The sequence below is a fragment of the Ambystoma mexicanum genome, chromosome 1p (genome assembly GCF_040938575.1).
Source record: "Ambystoma mexicanum isolate Mex_15411 chromosome 1p, UKY_AmexF1_1, whole genome shotgun sequence".
NCBI classification, from domain to species: Eukaryota; Metazoa; Chordata; class Amphibia; order Caudata; family Ambystomatidae; genus Ambystoma; species Ambystoma mexicanum.
This window is the reverse complement of record NC_090921.1, coordinates 167,673,100-167,690,912: the sequence shown is the minus strand read 5'-3', so window position 1 is coordinate 167,690,912 and position 17,813 is coordinate 167,673,100.

Below are 17,813 nucleotides of genomic sequence, written 5' to 3'. Positions count from 1 at the left end.
CAGTCCCCATGAGAAAGCGTTCATAATCAGCATTAGCCATGGGCAGAAAATGATTATGGAGTGCATCCTTCGCCGCTGCAAACGACCCATCCGCTGGTTGTAGGGGCAGAAAAATTCCATGCACAGCTGGGCCAGCCGAATACAAGAGAGTAGCCTGCTTACTGTCATCACTCGTCTCCATCGTGGCCCTGAAGTACATCTCGAGCCTATCTATCCAAATCTTCCACCTCTGTCCCAGGCTTGATGGTGTGCACGAGATATCAAACTCAGGCATTGGCTGTAGGGACCCAGGAGGCTTAAGCAGAGGTCTTGGCAGGAGGGCGGGCGGAGGCTGAACCGCAGGAGCAGCGGCAGCAGCCGCAGCCGCAGCTTGGCTCATGGTGGATAGTGCACAGGCACCCCAGAGTATTTGAGTAATGGGGCCGCAACTCACCACCAGATGCCACCAGCACCTTCCTCAGCAGGGAGTCTCCTGACGCGGTCTCAAATGCCACCAATCTTCAGATGCGCCCCTCGTAGATGCACCACTCCGGTTAGCAGGCAGGAAAATGAAGAGACCAAAAATTGAGCAGGGCAGGCCTCCACGTGGATTTGGCAGGCTTCCTATGGAGTCTCACCCATTCACTCGGTGACAAACAGTGAAAATGTCAATTAATCCTTTGAAAATTGACATGTGCTGTTTCCAGTGGCTATCCGCCACTGGATGGTCCAAAAATTGTGGCCAGATGGCTCACAGAGGCTTTGTTACGAAGCAGTGAGCATCCGAGGCCTATTCATCAAAATGGCCGCCGGCCGCGTGTGCCTCTCCCCTCTCCGCGATCAGATTTTGCTGCAGCGCTCACATGAGATCATCTGCGCTGCACGCGATAATCTCCGCCTGTCCCAGTGAGTGGTCCGGTCCTCGTCGCCATTGTTGGCAGTGTCCAAGCACTGCCGTCCGTGAGCCCCCCACCCCCCGTGACGCAGAGACATGGAGACAGAGATGTTTCTCGTGTGGGCTCCCCAGTGGTTGTGACACCACCGGACACGCCCCGTTTATTTAACAGGGCACGCGACGGAGTGAACGTCACCCCGTCGCGTGCGCGCCCTTCAAGGGCCAGCGCCACAGTCCCTTCCGTTGTAACATGTGTTGCCGAATCCACCCTACATACGTCCCCAAGAGTCCAGGGTGAAGCCCTTTTGCTTATATGCAAAATCCATCAGTTCTTGGGTACATTTAATGCCCCCGTCAGCGTGGACCTTGGGGAGGGGATGAAATATCCCACCTGATGCCGAGTCATCCAACAGAACAGGCCTATTAATTCCAATCATGGCTGCTACTACTGATGGGACTGCCCAGACAACTGCCCAGACTAGCGGGCTCTGTATCAACACCTCTAAGATGGCGTCTGTAGCCGCCCCTGCTGGTTTATAAGCCATCCAATGTTGCCCAGAGTACTCCCTCCCATTGGCTGCCATTGGAAATGCTGCAGGAAGTGAGAAGGGGGGACCCCCTGTCAGACAAACTGGACACTTTTGATGAGTTATTTTTTCCTATTGAGCATAAACCGCATTCGCCGGACCTATCTGATGGGCCATGGCTGGGCGGGGATATCTTCTTCCCGGACTATGGGGGGAACGCGGTTGGGCAGATCTAGAGGGTGCAGGAGGAAGCAATCAAACTTTCAGGCCCTGAGAGAGGAACCCCTACGTTATTTCGATCTGGCGAACATCTGGCAAGACACCTGTCCAAGCGATCTGGCGAGATGGGCCTAGTGCACACTGCTTGCCATTGCAGTACTGTACTTGCTGAACTCTCAATACTTAAGAAACTGATCCTGGCGTTGGTAGATGCTACGGGGAGGGTCCCGAACAAGGGGGAGCCACGGCATAACCAAGAGGTTGATGAAGGGGTTGTAAGCTCTCTGGTCGGAGCCGGGCTTTCTTCCCCTGGACCCTGCATTAGAGTCTGATGTGTTTGAAGTCCCAAAACCATTAAGGGTGGGTTGGGGCAGAAGATGTTTTCCAGTGAGAAAGATTTAAGTACCGGTGCGACAGCTGTTTCGCACCCTTGACCAAGGAATCCCCGCTGATAAAGGTCACATCTAATTGTAATCACCGTGGGGGGTGATCCAAAATCTGCTTCCTCCACACTCTTGCAGAACACCAGCCTGCAATTTGATTGGGCGCCCAGGTCTAAACCCGCTTGTGGTAATGTTGGAAGGAGCATGGCTTGTGCCAATATTATCCCCTACTGTAACAATCAGTGGACAAGCACTACTCAGAGTAAGGGGGTCACTGTACTTGCACAGGGTCCCCAAATTGGAATTAAATCTTTACGAATTCAGGGAGGCATTGGTTAACAAATGCATGTATTGGATTTGGGTAACGAGGGGATGCTTCTTTGACAAGCGAGAACAAATCACGAATTGTAGAAGGGTCCGCCAGCAGGGGAGCAATACATTTGCTCCATTTGAATTTATTTTGGGGCCCAATGTTCTGTAAAGGGCCTACTGAGTTTTTTGTCAAGATATCGGCCTATGGCGAGTACTGCAATTGAACCCAGTGACAATGGCCAGATTGATGTCCCAAGGAAGCCAGTACTGTCAGAATAGAACACAATTCCGCTTGGAAAAAGGTCCATTGCTGATATTTATCGACCAAGACCCCCTTAGAGTCTGACCTATTGGTACTGTAGCGGTCTTATCCCTGGTTATCTAGCTATGCATTTAACTTTGACCCATAGCTTAAACCCAGGCCCTTGGGACTTCATTTACCAAATGTGATTGATATGTTGGTAAATTATCATGTTGTTCTATTTCTTGTTGTTTTATTTGTTTTGTGCAAAACGTTTATGGCTTAACGCTGAAATAAAGTTACAAAGAATAAAGTTACAAACAAAAAGTAATTTAGGGCTTTGTCTCATTACTGGTCAGAGTCACCTTTGTGACACACCTCTAGCTGATGTTCTGATAGCTCTGGCCTCACCAGCTATCTGCTCGAGAACCTGCTGGAACTACACCCCCCGGACCAACAGCCGCTTTGACGCCTAGCTCCATTACCCAAATTGCTCGAGGAAGAGTCAGTCAAGCACAGCAGGTCCAAGTCGACTCTTCTGTGGGGGGACAGCCACACACTTCCATGCCTGCAGCCGGGACCAATGCCAGCCTGATCAATCAGCACTGTAATCCAGTGTCAGAGTCAAAGAAACTGTCCGGACCTCACCAGCTCTGACTACCACTCAAGCCGCCATCCACACTCCAGTCGTCACCACCACTACCACAAGCTTGCATCTCATCCTGTTAGTTGCTCAGATCCAGTTGCTCAAAGATACTGTTGAATGGTTGGGTGCACTGCATAGGCCTATTGTGTAAGAGGGATTTGTGCTTTGGTTCACTTACACAGCCAATTTCCCTATAACCAACTTGTCCAAGAGGCTCTCCAAGGTCATTGGTGCTTCCTGGTAATGATTGCCATGGACAGCCTACTCCATGGTGTTCTCCATCATGATGTCACTCTTGGAGACTGGAGAAAACAGAACCAAATTCCTCCTGTGGTATGCAATCAGAGATGGTCTGAAGTTCTTCAAGGAGAGGGCTGTGCCCAGCTTCCTGTGAGCCCCAAAGTGTATCTAGGCTGAGAAGTTGTGCAAGGGTGGTTTGAAAGGGGACTTTTCACCGTCACTGGTGCTCTGTTATGATTCAGGCTGTTCCAAAGTTTAAGCTGATGTAGTGTCCCTGGTTCTTCAACTCTCCTGTTAACGGGAGCTTCCTGGATTTGTCGCCACAACGATTCAGTTCAGTGTCCACTTAAATCTCTGTTGCAGAGAGCTGGCTTTGGTTTTGTCTGCACTGGATTCCTTATAAGAAATATGGTACTTCATAGAACACGACACAGTGTGAGGAGGAGTGGTTGGCTTTGGAAGGACCTCAGGAAGGACTTCAGCTCTGGGGTTGAGTGAGAGTGGGCTCGGCCTGGACCTTCCATCTTGCTCTCAAAGCAGCACATGGGTGCCCTAACCCAGCTTGCCACCTTAACGGCTGGTTTTGGCGTGGAGACCACTTATCTCTAGGCGTCCTCATCCCACTTCTAACACTATGTGTCACAAAGTGTCCATTGGATATAAAAAGGGATCAGACAACACATTTATGCTTGCATGGCTCTTTTATTGAAATAAGAAGTAGTAATTGAATGCAAATCATGTACTTGGTGGCAGTGTCTGGTCCTTAGTAACCAAACCCCCCTTCCTTCTCTCTCTGACTCTCTCATCTTAGGTCTTGTGAGTTCAGTGTAGTGTCTCTGGTAATCTGTGAGAAACAGGTTCTTCAGTTCCATCCACCTCTGTTTTTGCCCACATCCATTATGCTGTTGCACAGCACCGTAATAGCAAAGGGCTGGCCAAAAAGCGAATGAAAATTATCTAAACTAAAATACTCTCTTATCTTCCCAGCCCTCGAAATCTCTTTGGGCCTCTACCCATCATTCAAAATCTTTGGGTGAGATGATATTCTCTTTATCATACCACTTTCTTGGACACGTGTTTTGCTGTCAAGGGTATGGGGGAGGTTTCCTCCTGGGGTTACTGGTGTGGGGGGAGTAGTTTTAGTAAGACTGGGCAAGGTGTTGTTTTTAGACTGACCCTTTCATATAAAGGCAGAAGATCAATAAATGGCTTCACCTCACTTGAGCTCTATACAAGACCTCACAACCTCCCTGTCCCAGGGGTTTACCTTTAGTGACCACCAGAACACTCCCTCTCGTTCCCGATGCTCCACCATGTTTTTGCTCCTCCACCAACTTCAGGCATCCCCTTTTCATTCTCAATGTACATGTTTAATCTCTGACTGCTTCCTGGTGGCTTCTCTCTCCACCTCGGCATATGTCCAAATCTCTCCTTCCTCTACTATCAGGCGTTCTTCTTTCCCTCTCTCTTTGCCTTCCACTTGCGTCCCCTTCTCGAATCCACCTCATGATGTACACTATTAAGCGGCACTGGAGGCAGAGATGAGTTCAGGTAAGGAGGCATATAGAGTGGGCAGGGGGAGCTCTGTCTTTGGCAGGTAAGTGAAGTTTAAGCAGAGCTTTGAAGAGATCCACAGTTGGGCTGGCGTTTTGATTGTTTTGGGCAGCGGGTACCAGCAGAGCAGGGTAAGTAGGCAGAAAGAGCAAGGGAGAGGAGGCCAAGAGAGGGTATGGGACTGTTAGGTTGTGTGCAGAAGAGGATCAGAGGGAACAAGATAGTGAGTAAACTGAGATACAACCAGATAGGTACTAAGGAGTGTGAGGAAGACATGGTTATCAGAGGTACGACAGACACAAGGAGTATAATCCAAGGGTGTTCATTCAACAGTATATGGGTGAGAAAAATGCCTAATCTAAACCTAAATCTAAGACCGGAGCAAGCTACAACCATCAAAGTAAACAAAACGTTGTTGTGTCAAAACAAAATGGCCTATACTAATACATCTATTGCCAAATCCTTACTCTATATAACAATCATATGTGTAACAAAAGAGTGTAGTGCAAATTGAAATGTACAAAAAGGCTTCGGTAGTTCACGACTGCTGAACTAGTGTGCTCCCTTCCCCACGTTACATAACGGGACACGACGGAACAGTGGCATGACTGAGAAACCCTTGAGTCTATAGGCGTCAGGAAGCAGTTTCTTCAGAAAAGGCAGGGTCCCTCAAATCAGTGTCTTGTGCTTGGCATCACAAGACTTTTCCAAAGCTCTCACTATGTGGCATTCCCCTCTTACTTAGCTTTCTTGTGACACCCATTCATTGGGTTCACCTTTGTCTTTACACCACTGTTCAGGCACTTTATCAAAATGCAAGATTCACTTTCCCTTGCTGTCACCTGCATCCCTCCTTCGGGTTCACCGTAGCCTTCAAATCACAGTTCAGTTAACTTTACTAGTTCTACTAACTTATAACACTCAGGAGTTCTTAATGTCTTTTAAAACAAATACTTGGTCTGGCATCCCTCCGTCGGGTTCACACTTGCCTATCAGCTTTATCACAATGCGGGATTCACTCCCCTTTAGCTTTCTCTTGCTATCCCTCTGTCGAGTTCACACTTGCCCTTGCAACATAGTTCACTTAGGTTTACTTCACATTTGATCACTTTGTTTTTCACTTGTCAAAGACTTTTGATTGTACAAGGACTTTGCTTGCACCAACGTATGACCACTTTGACTTTCTTTTTCTTTGGTTGGCCTCTCCTAAGGCCTTCTGGTATTTGCAGTCTTTCCAATGATCTTACTTTCAATCTAACAGTTTCACTTTGGATGCAGATCCTTTCGATAAGGTACTTCTTAAAATACCAACCACTCCGTTATTCTTCAATATTCTTTTCTCTGTCATAATCACAATGTTTCAGGCTTCTCTTGCAGCTTCTCGTGATAGGTGCAGCCTCTGGATTTCTCTCTCTTGCTACAATGTACTTTCGCTCGTGGCTTCACAAAACCCAGGAAGCACTTTAAACACTACTGTGTCTTTCACTCGTTAACGCAAGCAGGTCTCTCATTCCACTCACTGGAAACGTTTGTTACTGTTTATCAAATGTTCCTTTGAAGTCAAGGTTATTGGTACAGCGCGGCTCGCCTCCTTCCAACTCAGTCATCTCACCCAAAAGTGCAGCCTTAACCTTGACCAGCAGCGACGCGTTTTCCCTTTCAAAGTCTGTAGCGACCTTCGCTCTGCAGCTGGTAGGACCACAGCCTTTCTCTTGCCACTTGGCCCCTCCTGCTCTGCTTCCAGGGTCGCTTCAATTCCACTGAATCTATTCTCCTGCCGCTTTGCTGGTTCTGATCACCTTGTTCGATTCTCTTGCCTTTCTCATAGTGAGCTCTCATGCTCCGCCTTTTATCCCAGTGGGGAAGGGTAACAGTATTCCGGTGTGAGGCGTTAGGGTCAAGTGCTTGACTCTGCCTGACCCTGATATTGGGACACGTCAAATGGACTGGCTGTGTGTGAGTCTGTTGTCCCCTTAAGCGCTTTGTCTGCGCAGAAGAGTGTGTGTAGGAAAGAGGGTGTTGTAAAGTTCCTAGAAACTAAATGGGATATGGAGGGTCTGTAGGGAAATGGGGAAGGGGATAATGCATCTCTTTTCCGAGTGCCCCACTCCCACTCACCAGGGACCCCCTATCCAGGTGATCCTCCCGCACTGGTCCACCCCCGGGGGTCTGGATCCAATAGCGATGGCCGTGCCCCAGCCACCTGGATAACAGATCACAAGGGACTGGTCTTCGAGACATCCTTTGGTTTCTCACAGGAGTTAGGTCATTGGTAGCTTTGTAGAATAGAAGGAACTTGAAAATAGAGTGGTTGTACATGGAGAGATAACAAGCATGTTGTCAGTAGGTAGAAGTGGGGGAAGATCTGGGTAGGTTGTAGAGATTTTGGGTAGCAAGGTTGAGGACTTAGTCTAGGGGGATGAAGGAGTAGAAAGTAAGGCCGAGGACTAGGCCAAAGCAGTAGTCCAGTTTGCATAGTACAAGATTGGAAATTAAGAGTTTTTGTAGAGTGGTTAGTAAGAAAAGGAAACATTTTCTGAATGTTGAGGAGGTTAATATGAGCAGCAGATGCAGTGCTAGTGATGAATTGTTGCAGTCATACGTCGCTATCAAGAAGGACCCCAAGGTTGGGAGCCTTGGGTGAGCAAGCAGGATGGTCAGGAGGGAAGGAGCTCGGAGAGGTCAGGTGCAGATTTGAAGGAGGCAGAGAAGAGTCTGTAGAAAAAGAGAGGTTAAAGAATGCAAAGAGATAAGGGCAAGTGATTGAGAGTAAATCTTTGGCCCTTTGGGGAGCAAAAGGGTCGATAGAAGTGCAAAATGGGTTGACACTGCGAAGGATGAGTAATGATTCAATAGGAGAGGTGGGGGAGAAGTAGTTGAGCGTTGAATAGGTAGGAGGGAGAGGTGGTATACTGAAGGAGGGTTGTGGGGTGAGTGAGAGGAGGGCTGTGAGAGATTTTAGAGCAAAAGTAGTGAGCAAAGTTATTAGCAGAAAGGGAGAAGGCAACAGATATTGGCTTGGGTGGTGTGAGCAAGGATTAGAGGGTAGATGAAAGTTTGCAGAGGTGATTTTGAAGGGGTAAAATTAGGTTTGTGAAGAAGGACCCGGGAGGCTAGCTCAGAAACATGTTTATCATGAAATCAAGACAAAGTAGAGCAACACAGGTTTGAATACCGGTCTCAAGCTTAGAGACTGGTCTCCGGTATTAAGGCGCGTTAGAAAAGATGAATTAATTAAGAGGATTTGGCAGAGTCCAGTGCAAAGGTTAGGGCAGCAAGGGTCTCTTTTTAGCCTAGGAGCAGGGGAGGTGTCCACAATTGAGCCAGGTCACGGTGCATGTTTGTTTTGGGGGAATGGGGGTGAATTTCAGAGGTGATCCAAGGCTGAGGACCGGGACAGGAAGGTGTGAATGTGCAGCAGTATAGTGTTGGTCAAATGGAGTAATAAGTGCACAGTGAAAGTCAGAGAAAGCATGCTCAATGGGAGATGCATGAATAGGGGAGAGAGACAGGAGGGCGGTCCTCACATCATCAAGATAATTGGCAAGAGCGTCCTGACTGACGTTCCTCTTAGCCATTGAAGAGGGCGAGATGAGGAATAGAAGGTGGACGGATGGAGATGTCAAAGTGAACAAGGGAGTGATCAGAGGGGTCAATGGAGAGGTCAGAGGAGGAGAATCAATTATAGAGAAAGACAAAGTCAAAATAGTTTCCACCAGAGTGGGTTGACTGGTCGTGGATGGAGTTAAGGGAGTAGTCGGATAGGAGGCAGTTAAGTTCAAGGCAGATGGCTGCAGAGGGCCTGGGAAGGTTAAAGTCACCCCTGCATGACAATGGGGATGTTCGTAGGAAGTGACTCAAGGAGAAGGGTCCGATTAGGGAAGGAGTTGAGAGAACCAGTGGGTCGACAGAGAGCCAGAACTGTGAGTTCTGGCTACTGCTAGGAGGGAGGAGTTTAGTAGTGGCATATTCAAAAGAGGAAGAGTTGATGTCAGAGGTGGGGGTAGAGTCAGTGTTGAGGGCCTTATTGAAAAAGGAACCTGCACCACCTCCCTTCACACCTGGTCTGGGATGGTGGGAGAAGATAGCAGAGTCAGTGTGGAGAACTGCTAGTGTAGCAGGGTTCTAAGATGGAGGTTTCTGTGAGAGCAAGAAGTGAAAGTTGAGGGTGATAAGAGTTGAAGTGGTCAGAGATGAATGAAGATTTGTTTCAGAGGGATTCAGCATTCCAGAGTCCAAGCGTGACAAGAGGTGGGCAAGAGGATCAGGTGTTGTCTGGTAGGAGTGGGGGATGTATTCGGCTGGCGACCCTGGGAACATGGAAGCGCCTTATTTGAGGGGGGTGGTGCAGAGGGAAGGACGAAGATGGAGAGGCCAGAGACTGATGCAGAAGTTTCAGCAAGTTGAGGCTGAAGGCTGTGAGAAAAGGGAAGGAGAACCATGAGAAGGAGGAGGAATGGAGCAAAATCAAGATACATGATGGAGGGCAGAAGAAATAGGCAAGTCAAGAAAGTGAAGAAAGGGTGCAGCTCAAGAGAGAGGGAGGGCAGGTGGGTAAGTTGGAAGGGAATGGGTGGGTGGTTGGCCGAGAAGAATCAGGTGTACATTCTAAGATGGGCTAGAATGGGGCAATAGGTCATCAAAGGACAGTTAAGAGACTCAAAACTGCAATGTTCCTTGGTCCCGTGAAGTAACAGAGGCTCTGTGGTGAATGGGTAGAAGGTTCCCTATGCGTCTAAGCAGAAGACAGGCAAAGGGTGATCTTGGTAAAGTCCTGGCCTGTGCAGGGGCCCTGTCACTAGGCCCTTCCCGGCCCTATCGGCCAAACAGAGAGTGGTCCTCAGACTTGGCTGCAGACTCCTGGCTGGATGCCCAGGGGAGACTGAATTAGGGAGGCAGAGTGTCACACATCCCTCTGGGAGCCAGTCACAGTGTTCCAGGCGGCTTTTAACAATTGCAGGTAGAGTCCTGGGTGTTGTAGCCCAAGGAGCTTCGTTTTATAGGCAGGGCCATCAGATGGTGCACAGGGTCCTCTGGCAAAGCAGAATGAGACCAAGGGGAACCGGCAGACCGTGGTGTGATGAACTCTGGCTGGCATCTCTACATATCTGCGATTCCTGTGTGCTGATCAGACTGCTTTTGCCCTGCCCCGCCTCAATGTCTCCCCACAGCTCCACGGCTTGAACTGCAAGTGGTTCTCTCTCTCCAGGGTGTTTGTGAGTTCTGCAAGTAACAGGGAGTCTGCTCCTGCGTATGGCTTGTGCATTCCTGTAATATCATATTCGCGGTTTTGTACGATCGGACTGGAAAAAAAGGTCCGACCGTACAAAAACGACCAAAAAATGCTACCACCAAAGGTTCGAACACCAAAAGTTCGAACCTTTGGTGGTAGCATTGCAGGTAAGAAAGACTGCGGGGGATGCGGGGGTGACCCCCGCAACACCCCGCTCACTATACTGTGTGGCATAGTGTGCGGGGTGTTGCGGGGGACACCTCCGCAGCCAGTGGTCGAAGTGAGCGGGAGCGGGTGACAGCGGTGCTCCTCTACTTTTTTTTAATTACGTTTTACAGCTCCTATACTTTTGTTTTAAAAAGAAACCATTCCGGAACGGTTTCGTTTTAAAATAACAGTGTAGGAAGAAGTTGAAACTTGCACTTTCAGTGCACTGCACTGAACATTCCCTTAAACAGCAGGCAAAGGTGTTTGGGGGTTCGTATTGTGTGTGGGAGGGGGCAGGGCGATGGGGTTTGTGAGGAGCGGGGCAGGCTAGCAGGGAACATAGTTCCACTACTTCTTTTCTTACACTTCGACCACGGGAATTTGCCTGCCAACTCCTTTCTGTGGAGTGTCTGGGCTCATTCACTTTGACAGAAGGCTGCTTCTTTGAGGACTCTCCGTCAGTAGGCCAGCATATTATACTGAAACCACAATAAACACTCATCTCTTACACCTATTTCTCCTGGACCCTAGATGTGTCCTGTGCGAAGTATACCCGCCATGACCCTTAACCATCACCTGAGAGAAGACTGGGGAGCTCTGGAGATCCCCTATATACCAACAGGGGTTGCATCACAAAGTGGGTGGCACCCAGAGCTCCCCCAGTCCCCTCCCTAGGTGATAAACCAATGACTTCCTTACACACTGTAAAAACATTTTAATGCTGGTTGAGCCCAATATATGCCATCATTTTCTGTGTAAAATAAACGGCTGTAAGTAGCCTGTCCCGAATATATGCCAGCATTGCCCCATAAACACATTATGCAGGCATTACCCAATATAGGCCAGTACTGCCATTGCAAAACACATTCATGGTGCCCGTGTGTAGCCTTCTATAGGCCTGGCCCAGTCCCTTGCCCCCCTCCTCCTCCTCCAGATCCCTATGCACCGAGGTGTTGAAGACCTCCACAAGGAACAGTGTCCTAAATGAGGGCTTCCAGGGGCCTCTGTCCCCACAGGCAGAAGTTGGTTATCCTGTGTCATGCACACCACTCCTGCTGAGCAGCATGACAATGGTGGCCTTTCTATAATGATGGGCTGCCCCCCCCATCCATTATGCACCAGCTACTACTGTATGTAAAGAATATCTATGATATTTTTGAGGAAAAAAAACGAATTGAGAAATGACCTACGTTTTTTTGACCGAAGAACGAACATTACTTTTAGCTTTTTAAACCTTTTTTAATAATGCGGGGCGAGTCCCTCCCTACACTAACTTATACCATTACCCCACCCCCCATCTATTATTTACCATACATATACCAAAATACCGACTATTATCAGTCAAATAAATTAGTAATGTCTCATTCTTTTTTTGTATTAGGTTATTTGTATGGATTCAGTATTTAAAGCCACACCCCCATCCTTCAGAAAGTGATAGAATGACACGTTGCTGACAATTAACCTCACTCTTTGTGGTGCTTGTTCTCTGCCCAGGGAACCACAAAGTCATTGTGATGGGAGGGCACTTCCCATGCCTGTAAGTAAAATAAGGACATGTTTTCTCTTCCACCAAGATCCAAGAGTCCCAATGCCGCATGATAAAGTTCATGACGCTTAGCCCCCTTAGCATTTATATCCTTCTCCCCACATGTATCCTCATTTCCATTGAGAGACGAAACATTTACACAGTGGGTGGGAATCCAAAATCTTGAAAATTCTGGAATGCAGTATCCCTTGCCTCCAGATGCAATGCTGCTTAGAGAACCCCAAGCAGTGGCTTCCTGAAAATGTATTGTCCACCCTCTTGACATACATAATTCCCTGCATCCAAATGTGTTAATCCTATAATTGTTAGAATATGTCGGCAATGCCCCATTTTATTTTACAACCATTATTAACTTAGTAAAGGAGTGGCAGGGGCTCTCTAACAGTTACCCTATTTAACAGCAAAAGGATGCTTGGGGCCCCAACAAAATCTGCACTGGAAGAACGGAAGACTCACCATAGGGCAACATTTATTGTCTTTATTATCCAATAAAAATGAGAGGAATTACACTAGAATAGCATAGTGTTTCCAGAGCTCTCCTTCTCCAACGGATTGTCGCATCGTTTTAATCATGAGTGACGTCACAAAAACAAGTTGCGTCCCCAAAACCTATCAGGAATGTTGATTGGTCAGTTTAGGGAAACTATATATGCAATGTATAGGTGTTAGCATGATTATTGGATCGCCATATCTGGTGGCTCCTCCTAGGACCACCTCTACCTACAACAAATACAAAATTGTAGAACATTAATGAAGCTATTGGCCCCTGCAACATTATTTGTTTTAACGTGAAAGGTAACTGAGGATTGGATAGAACGTGTCGTCCCAGCCTCGCGACCTTGTACAGCTACTGGGCTGTGTGGACCTTTTCAAGGCGATGGGAATGAATACGGAGGTGTTGTGTGTTCCATCATGTTGCCATCTCTGTTCACTTAAGCCTGAAAGAGTACATTCACTTGTTCACTTTGAGCAACACTTGTATCTTTCCACCACTGGTTCTATGGGAACAGCTTCTCTCCATCTACCTTGAGTGAATAGGCATTGCCCTGTTTTCCCTGGTCACGTGTGTAGAGACCACGAAATGGAGCTCCGCTGCTTCTAATTATGAGGTTCTTAGACTATATTCCTTGCAGGTGTCTGGTTTCCCTGGTGAACTTGGAAACCTTCCATTGCTGCTTGTCCTTGCCTAGGGTGTGCACCGTGTCTGCGCTGGAAGCTCGGTCTGCCTGCCTTTAGCTCTCATGTATTCAAAGTCTGTATCCCCTTCCCCATTCACTCCAGTGTACCTATAGCTTCCATCCTTGTTCTTATGACTCTCCATGTTAGTTGCAATTAAGCATGTGTAAGCTGGATACATGTATTCTTGGCCTCTTGCGGTTTCCGCTTTGGCGAAGGATATATATATATATATACATACATACAATCATACATATATATATGTGTGTCCGTCATCTACCTGCATGAGTCATAAGCATTTGTTTTGTGTCTATCTGCAATGATCCTTATGTATGTTGGTGTAGCTTGATGCATGGATGCCTATGTACTTCAAGTCTACATGCACCTACATCGCAAGTTCTTCTTCTTCTTCTCGAGTTATAGTCAGTCGACCTGTTCGATTGATGAAAACTGCACCTCCTCCATATCGTCAGTTGGGTATGATTTGAATGGCTGTCTAAGAGAGTAATGTTTCTCACATCCGCGATGCATCAACAATGCTGATGAAGGGCCTAGGAGTGATGTGCATATGTCATTTCTCGGTCTTTGAGCTGCAAGTCGGGTAAGGGTCACGAGGGCCACACTTGGATCTCTGTCGTCACCTTTCATCACTCGGACACCAAATTGCTTCATGGATCAATGTACACATTAAAGGCACCCTAGAAAGAGACTGCTGCAGCCATTTTTACTTTCCTCAGTACAGCATTTCTGATCAAAACACTCCTGTTATGCAATCTGTACAAAGATAAAATGTATGCAACGCACAGAACACAAGTCAATGACAGCAGGTATATTTGGACTAAGCGAGAGCTTAGTACTCATTTATACGTTGGAGAGAAGAGCTGCGTAGCACAATTCAGCTTACTGATTTCAAGGCAAAAAAAGAGACGGGTGAAGAAATTATGCATAAGCAAATGGTGGAAGACTAGAGTTTGGAGGAAGTGTATTGCATAGTCTACACAGCAATTTACCACAAACTCAATGAATCCATTCCTTCCTTGCTGTGATATTGCATTTTCACTGATAATTTCATTGTTATAATGAATGGGAATATATCTCTCAAACAAACACACACACCCCCGCCCTCCTTCCTACACCAATCCAGTCAAAGGTTTGAAGATAACAGCAGATCCTTATAAGACTCAATCAACACTTATAAACGCTGCTTTAATGGTCTTATGTTTCAAGAACTTTCATTTCTTAAAAAACAGCAAACAATATGTTAAAAGCAAGTGTACCGCTTTTGCAGAAAATAGCCACACAATTGTATCTTGTGACAGTATATCTGAAAAAAGCATAGCAGCACAAATCCAACAAGTTGGGCATCAACATATCAGTATTTCTAGTGTGTGATTTGGCAACAATTAAAATGCAGCACCAGTCAGTTATTGGTGAGCTGCACTTGACCCACTACAGATTAGTACAATCTTGGACTACCTACCAACCCAGCCCATATTTTTCTTTACCCAGATTAGCTGTGCATAGGAGAATATTGGAACAGACAACAAAGTTAGAAATATCCTTCACCAGTTCTTAACAAAGACCAAGGATGACCCTGAAGAGAAGCCAAAGTGCCTTGGCGTAGGTGAAATCCGGGTGTTAAGTCATCTTTTATTTTGGTATGCGAGATAGATACGAAAGGCTGTATTCTTCACAGGAAGACAAATGTCCGAATGACTGGGATGGTGATTTAGCCACCTTTCGCAGAGTACCTTAATGAGAAAGCTCTTGAAAGAAAAACAAATCCTTGATGATAGGTTGTGCAAGATTCCTTTCTGGATGAGGTATTTGTTCATGTCATAGTAAAATAGGCACATTCTCAAATTAGAAATTAGATCTTCTGAAGATTTAGAAATTACTATACTAGTAGGATGACCCACACTGCCAGGTCACCCCAAATCTGCCTTATAATTCAAGTAATTCACCCTCTAAACTAGACAAAGGCCAAGATAGGAAAAGCTATCTGGATCTCAATTAGGTCCGTCCAGCTATGCCTCACCCAAACCGAGTAGGATATAAATGTGATTTTACATTATGAATATACACAAGCATTCAGTTTCCATGATCAAAAAATGTCTTGCCACTAAATCGACTACGCTATATCCATCATTTTTGATTCGTCACCTTGGCAACCTGTTCCACTAAAATTGCATAATTCCATATTCAGGTAGCAGGCAAGACTGGAATCCACCATCTAAAAAAAAAAGAAATGTGAGAAAGATTTCAAAGTGTATTTGAAATATGAAGTTTACAAGTAATCAGTACCCCAATAATTCTATCAGTTTATTTACTTCAATGGGCTAAGTGGGCAGGACTTTCTTAATCAATTTTTACTGTTCCTATACTTTTATTTTAAAAAGAAACCGTTCCCAAATGGTTTTGTTTTAAAAAAAAGTGTAGGAAGAAGTTGAAACCTGCACTTCCGTGCACTGCACTGACCGTTGCCTTAAACAGCAGGCGCATTTTTTTTAGAGGTTTGCATTGCACGTGGGAGGGGACGTAGCAATAGGGTTTGTGGGGAGCCGAGAAAGCTGCAGGCCAGCAGGGAGCATAGTTCCACTACTTCTTTTCGTACACTTCGACCACTCCCGCAGCACACCCGCAAAACCAAAAAAAAACGAAAACACAAAAATACAATTAAAAAATGGGCTGCAGGGGTGTCCCCCACAACACCCCGCTCACTATACTTCACAGTATAGTGAGCGGGGGTTGCGGGGGGAAACCCCTACATCCCCCATAGTATGTAAGTGTGTTCGCATGAGAAAGGTGCAAACATTTGGTAGTTCGCACCTTTCTCATCCGAACATTCCGGCCGTGGAAAAATCAGCTGCGGTCGGATCACTTAGAATCCATATTCGCTGCTCTAAATGTCCATGTTATAGTTTTAGAAGTGTCGGGGGTCTAGGGACATTCCTCTCCACAGAAGAGGCAGTACCAAGCCCTCGTTATATAAGTCATGCTTTATTAAAAGGACAGTAAGTAGGGAACCCATGCCTCTTGCTGACAGTATTGAGGCGATAGCCGGGAGGCTCTCCTCATGTCACCCCCAGGCCCAGCATCATCGGGCCTACCATGACCCAATGTGTGGCGGCGGATGGTCAATTTGGCAGCGCCTCCATCCACCTTTCAGCTTAAGCAGTGGTCCTCATGACAGCTTCTTGGTACTTTCTAAGCACAGTGTCGCGGATAAAGCCTCTGCATGTCTCTTGATCCTCTCTGAGCCTTAAATCTCTTGAGCCAGTTAGGGGTCTCAGGCCATGCGGCTCTCATTGGCCACACAGATCTCTTGGGTTGGTCAGTCCCCATAACTAGTCAGAGACCTTGGGCCATCCAGCTGCCTTGATCCTCTCTGAACATAGTCTCATAGACATAGCGCCCAGTTTGCTGCTTGCACCTGCCAGTCATTTAGCTGCCAGCACGCTTGATAATGCTCTCTAAACCCAGTATCATAGACATAGCGTCCAGCTTGCTGCTTGCACCTGCCAGTCATTTAGCTGCCAGCACGCTTGATAATGCTCTCTAAACCCAGTATCATAGACATAGCGTCCAGCTTGATGCTTGAACCTGCCAGTCATTTAGCTGCCAGCACGCTTGATAATGCTCTCTAAACCCAATATCATGGATATAGTGCCCAGCTTGTTGCTTGAACCTGCCAGTCATTTAGCTGCCAGCACGCTTGATAATGCTCTCTAAACCCAGTATCATAGACATAGCGTCCAGCTTGCTGCTTGCACCTGCCAGTCATTTAGCTGCCAGCACGCTTGATAATACTTCTCTCTAAACAAAGCATCATAGACATAGCGCCCAGCTTGATGCTTGAACCTGCCAGTCATTTAGCTGCCAGCACGCTTGATAATGCTCTCTAAACCCAGTATCATAGACATAGCGTCCAGCTTGCTGCTTGCACCTGCCAGTCATTTAGCTGCCAGCACGCTTGATAATACTTCTCTCTAAACAAAGCATCATAGACATAGCGCCCAGCTTGATGCTTGAACCTGCCAGTCATTTAGCTGCCAGCACGCTTGATAATGCTCTCTAAGCCCAGTATCATGGATATAGTGCCCAGCTTGATGCTTGAACCTGCCAGTCATTTAGCTGCCAGCATGCTTGATAATGCTCTCTAAACCCAATATCATGGATATAGTGCCCAGCTTGTTGCTTGTACCTGCCAGTCATTTAGCTGCCAGCACGCTTGATAATGCTCTCTAAACCCAATATCATGGATATAGCGCCCAGCTTGCTGCTTGAACCTGCCAGTCATTTAGCTCACAGCACACTTGATAATGCTCTCTAAGCCCAGTATCATGGATATAGCGCCCAGCTTGCTGCTTGAACCTGCCAGTCATTTAGCTGCCAGCACGCTTCATAATGCTCTCTAAACCCAGTATCATAGACATAGCGTCCAGCTTGCTGCTTGAACCTGCCAGTCATTTAGCTGCCAGCACGCTTGATAATGCTCTCTAAACCCAGTATCATGGATATAGCGCCCAGCTTGCTGCTTGAACCTGCCAGTCATTTAGCTGCCAGCACGCTTGATAATGCTCTCTAAACCCAGTATCATGGATATAGCGCCCAGCTTGCTGCTTGAACCTGCCAGTCATTTAGCTGCCAGCACG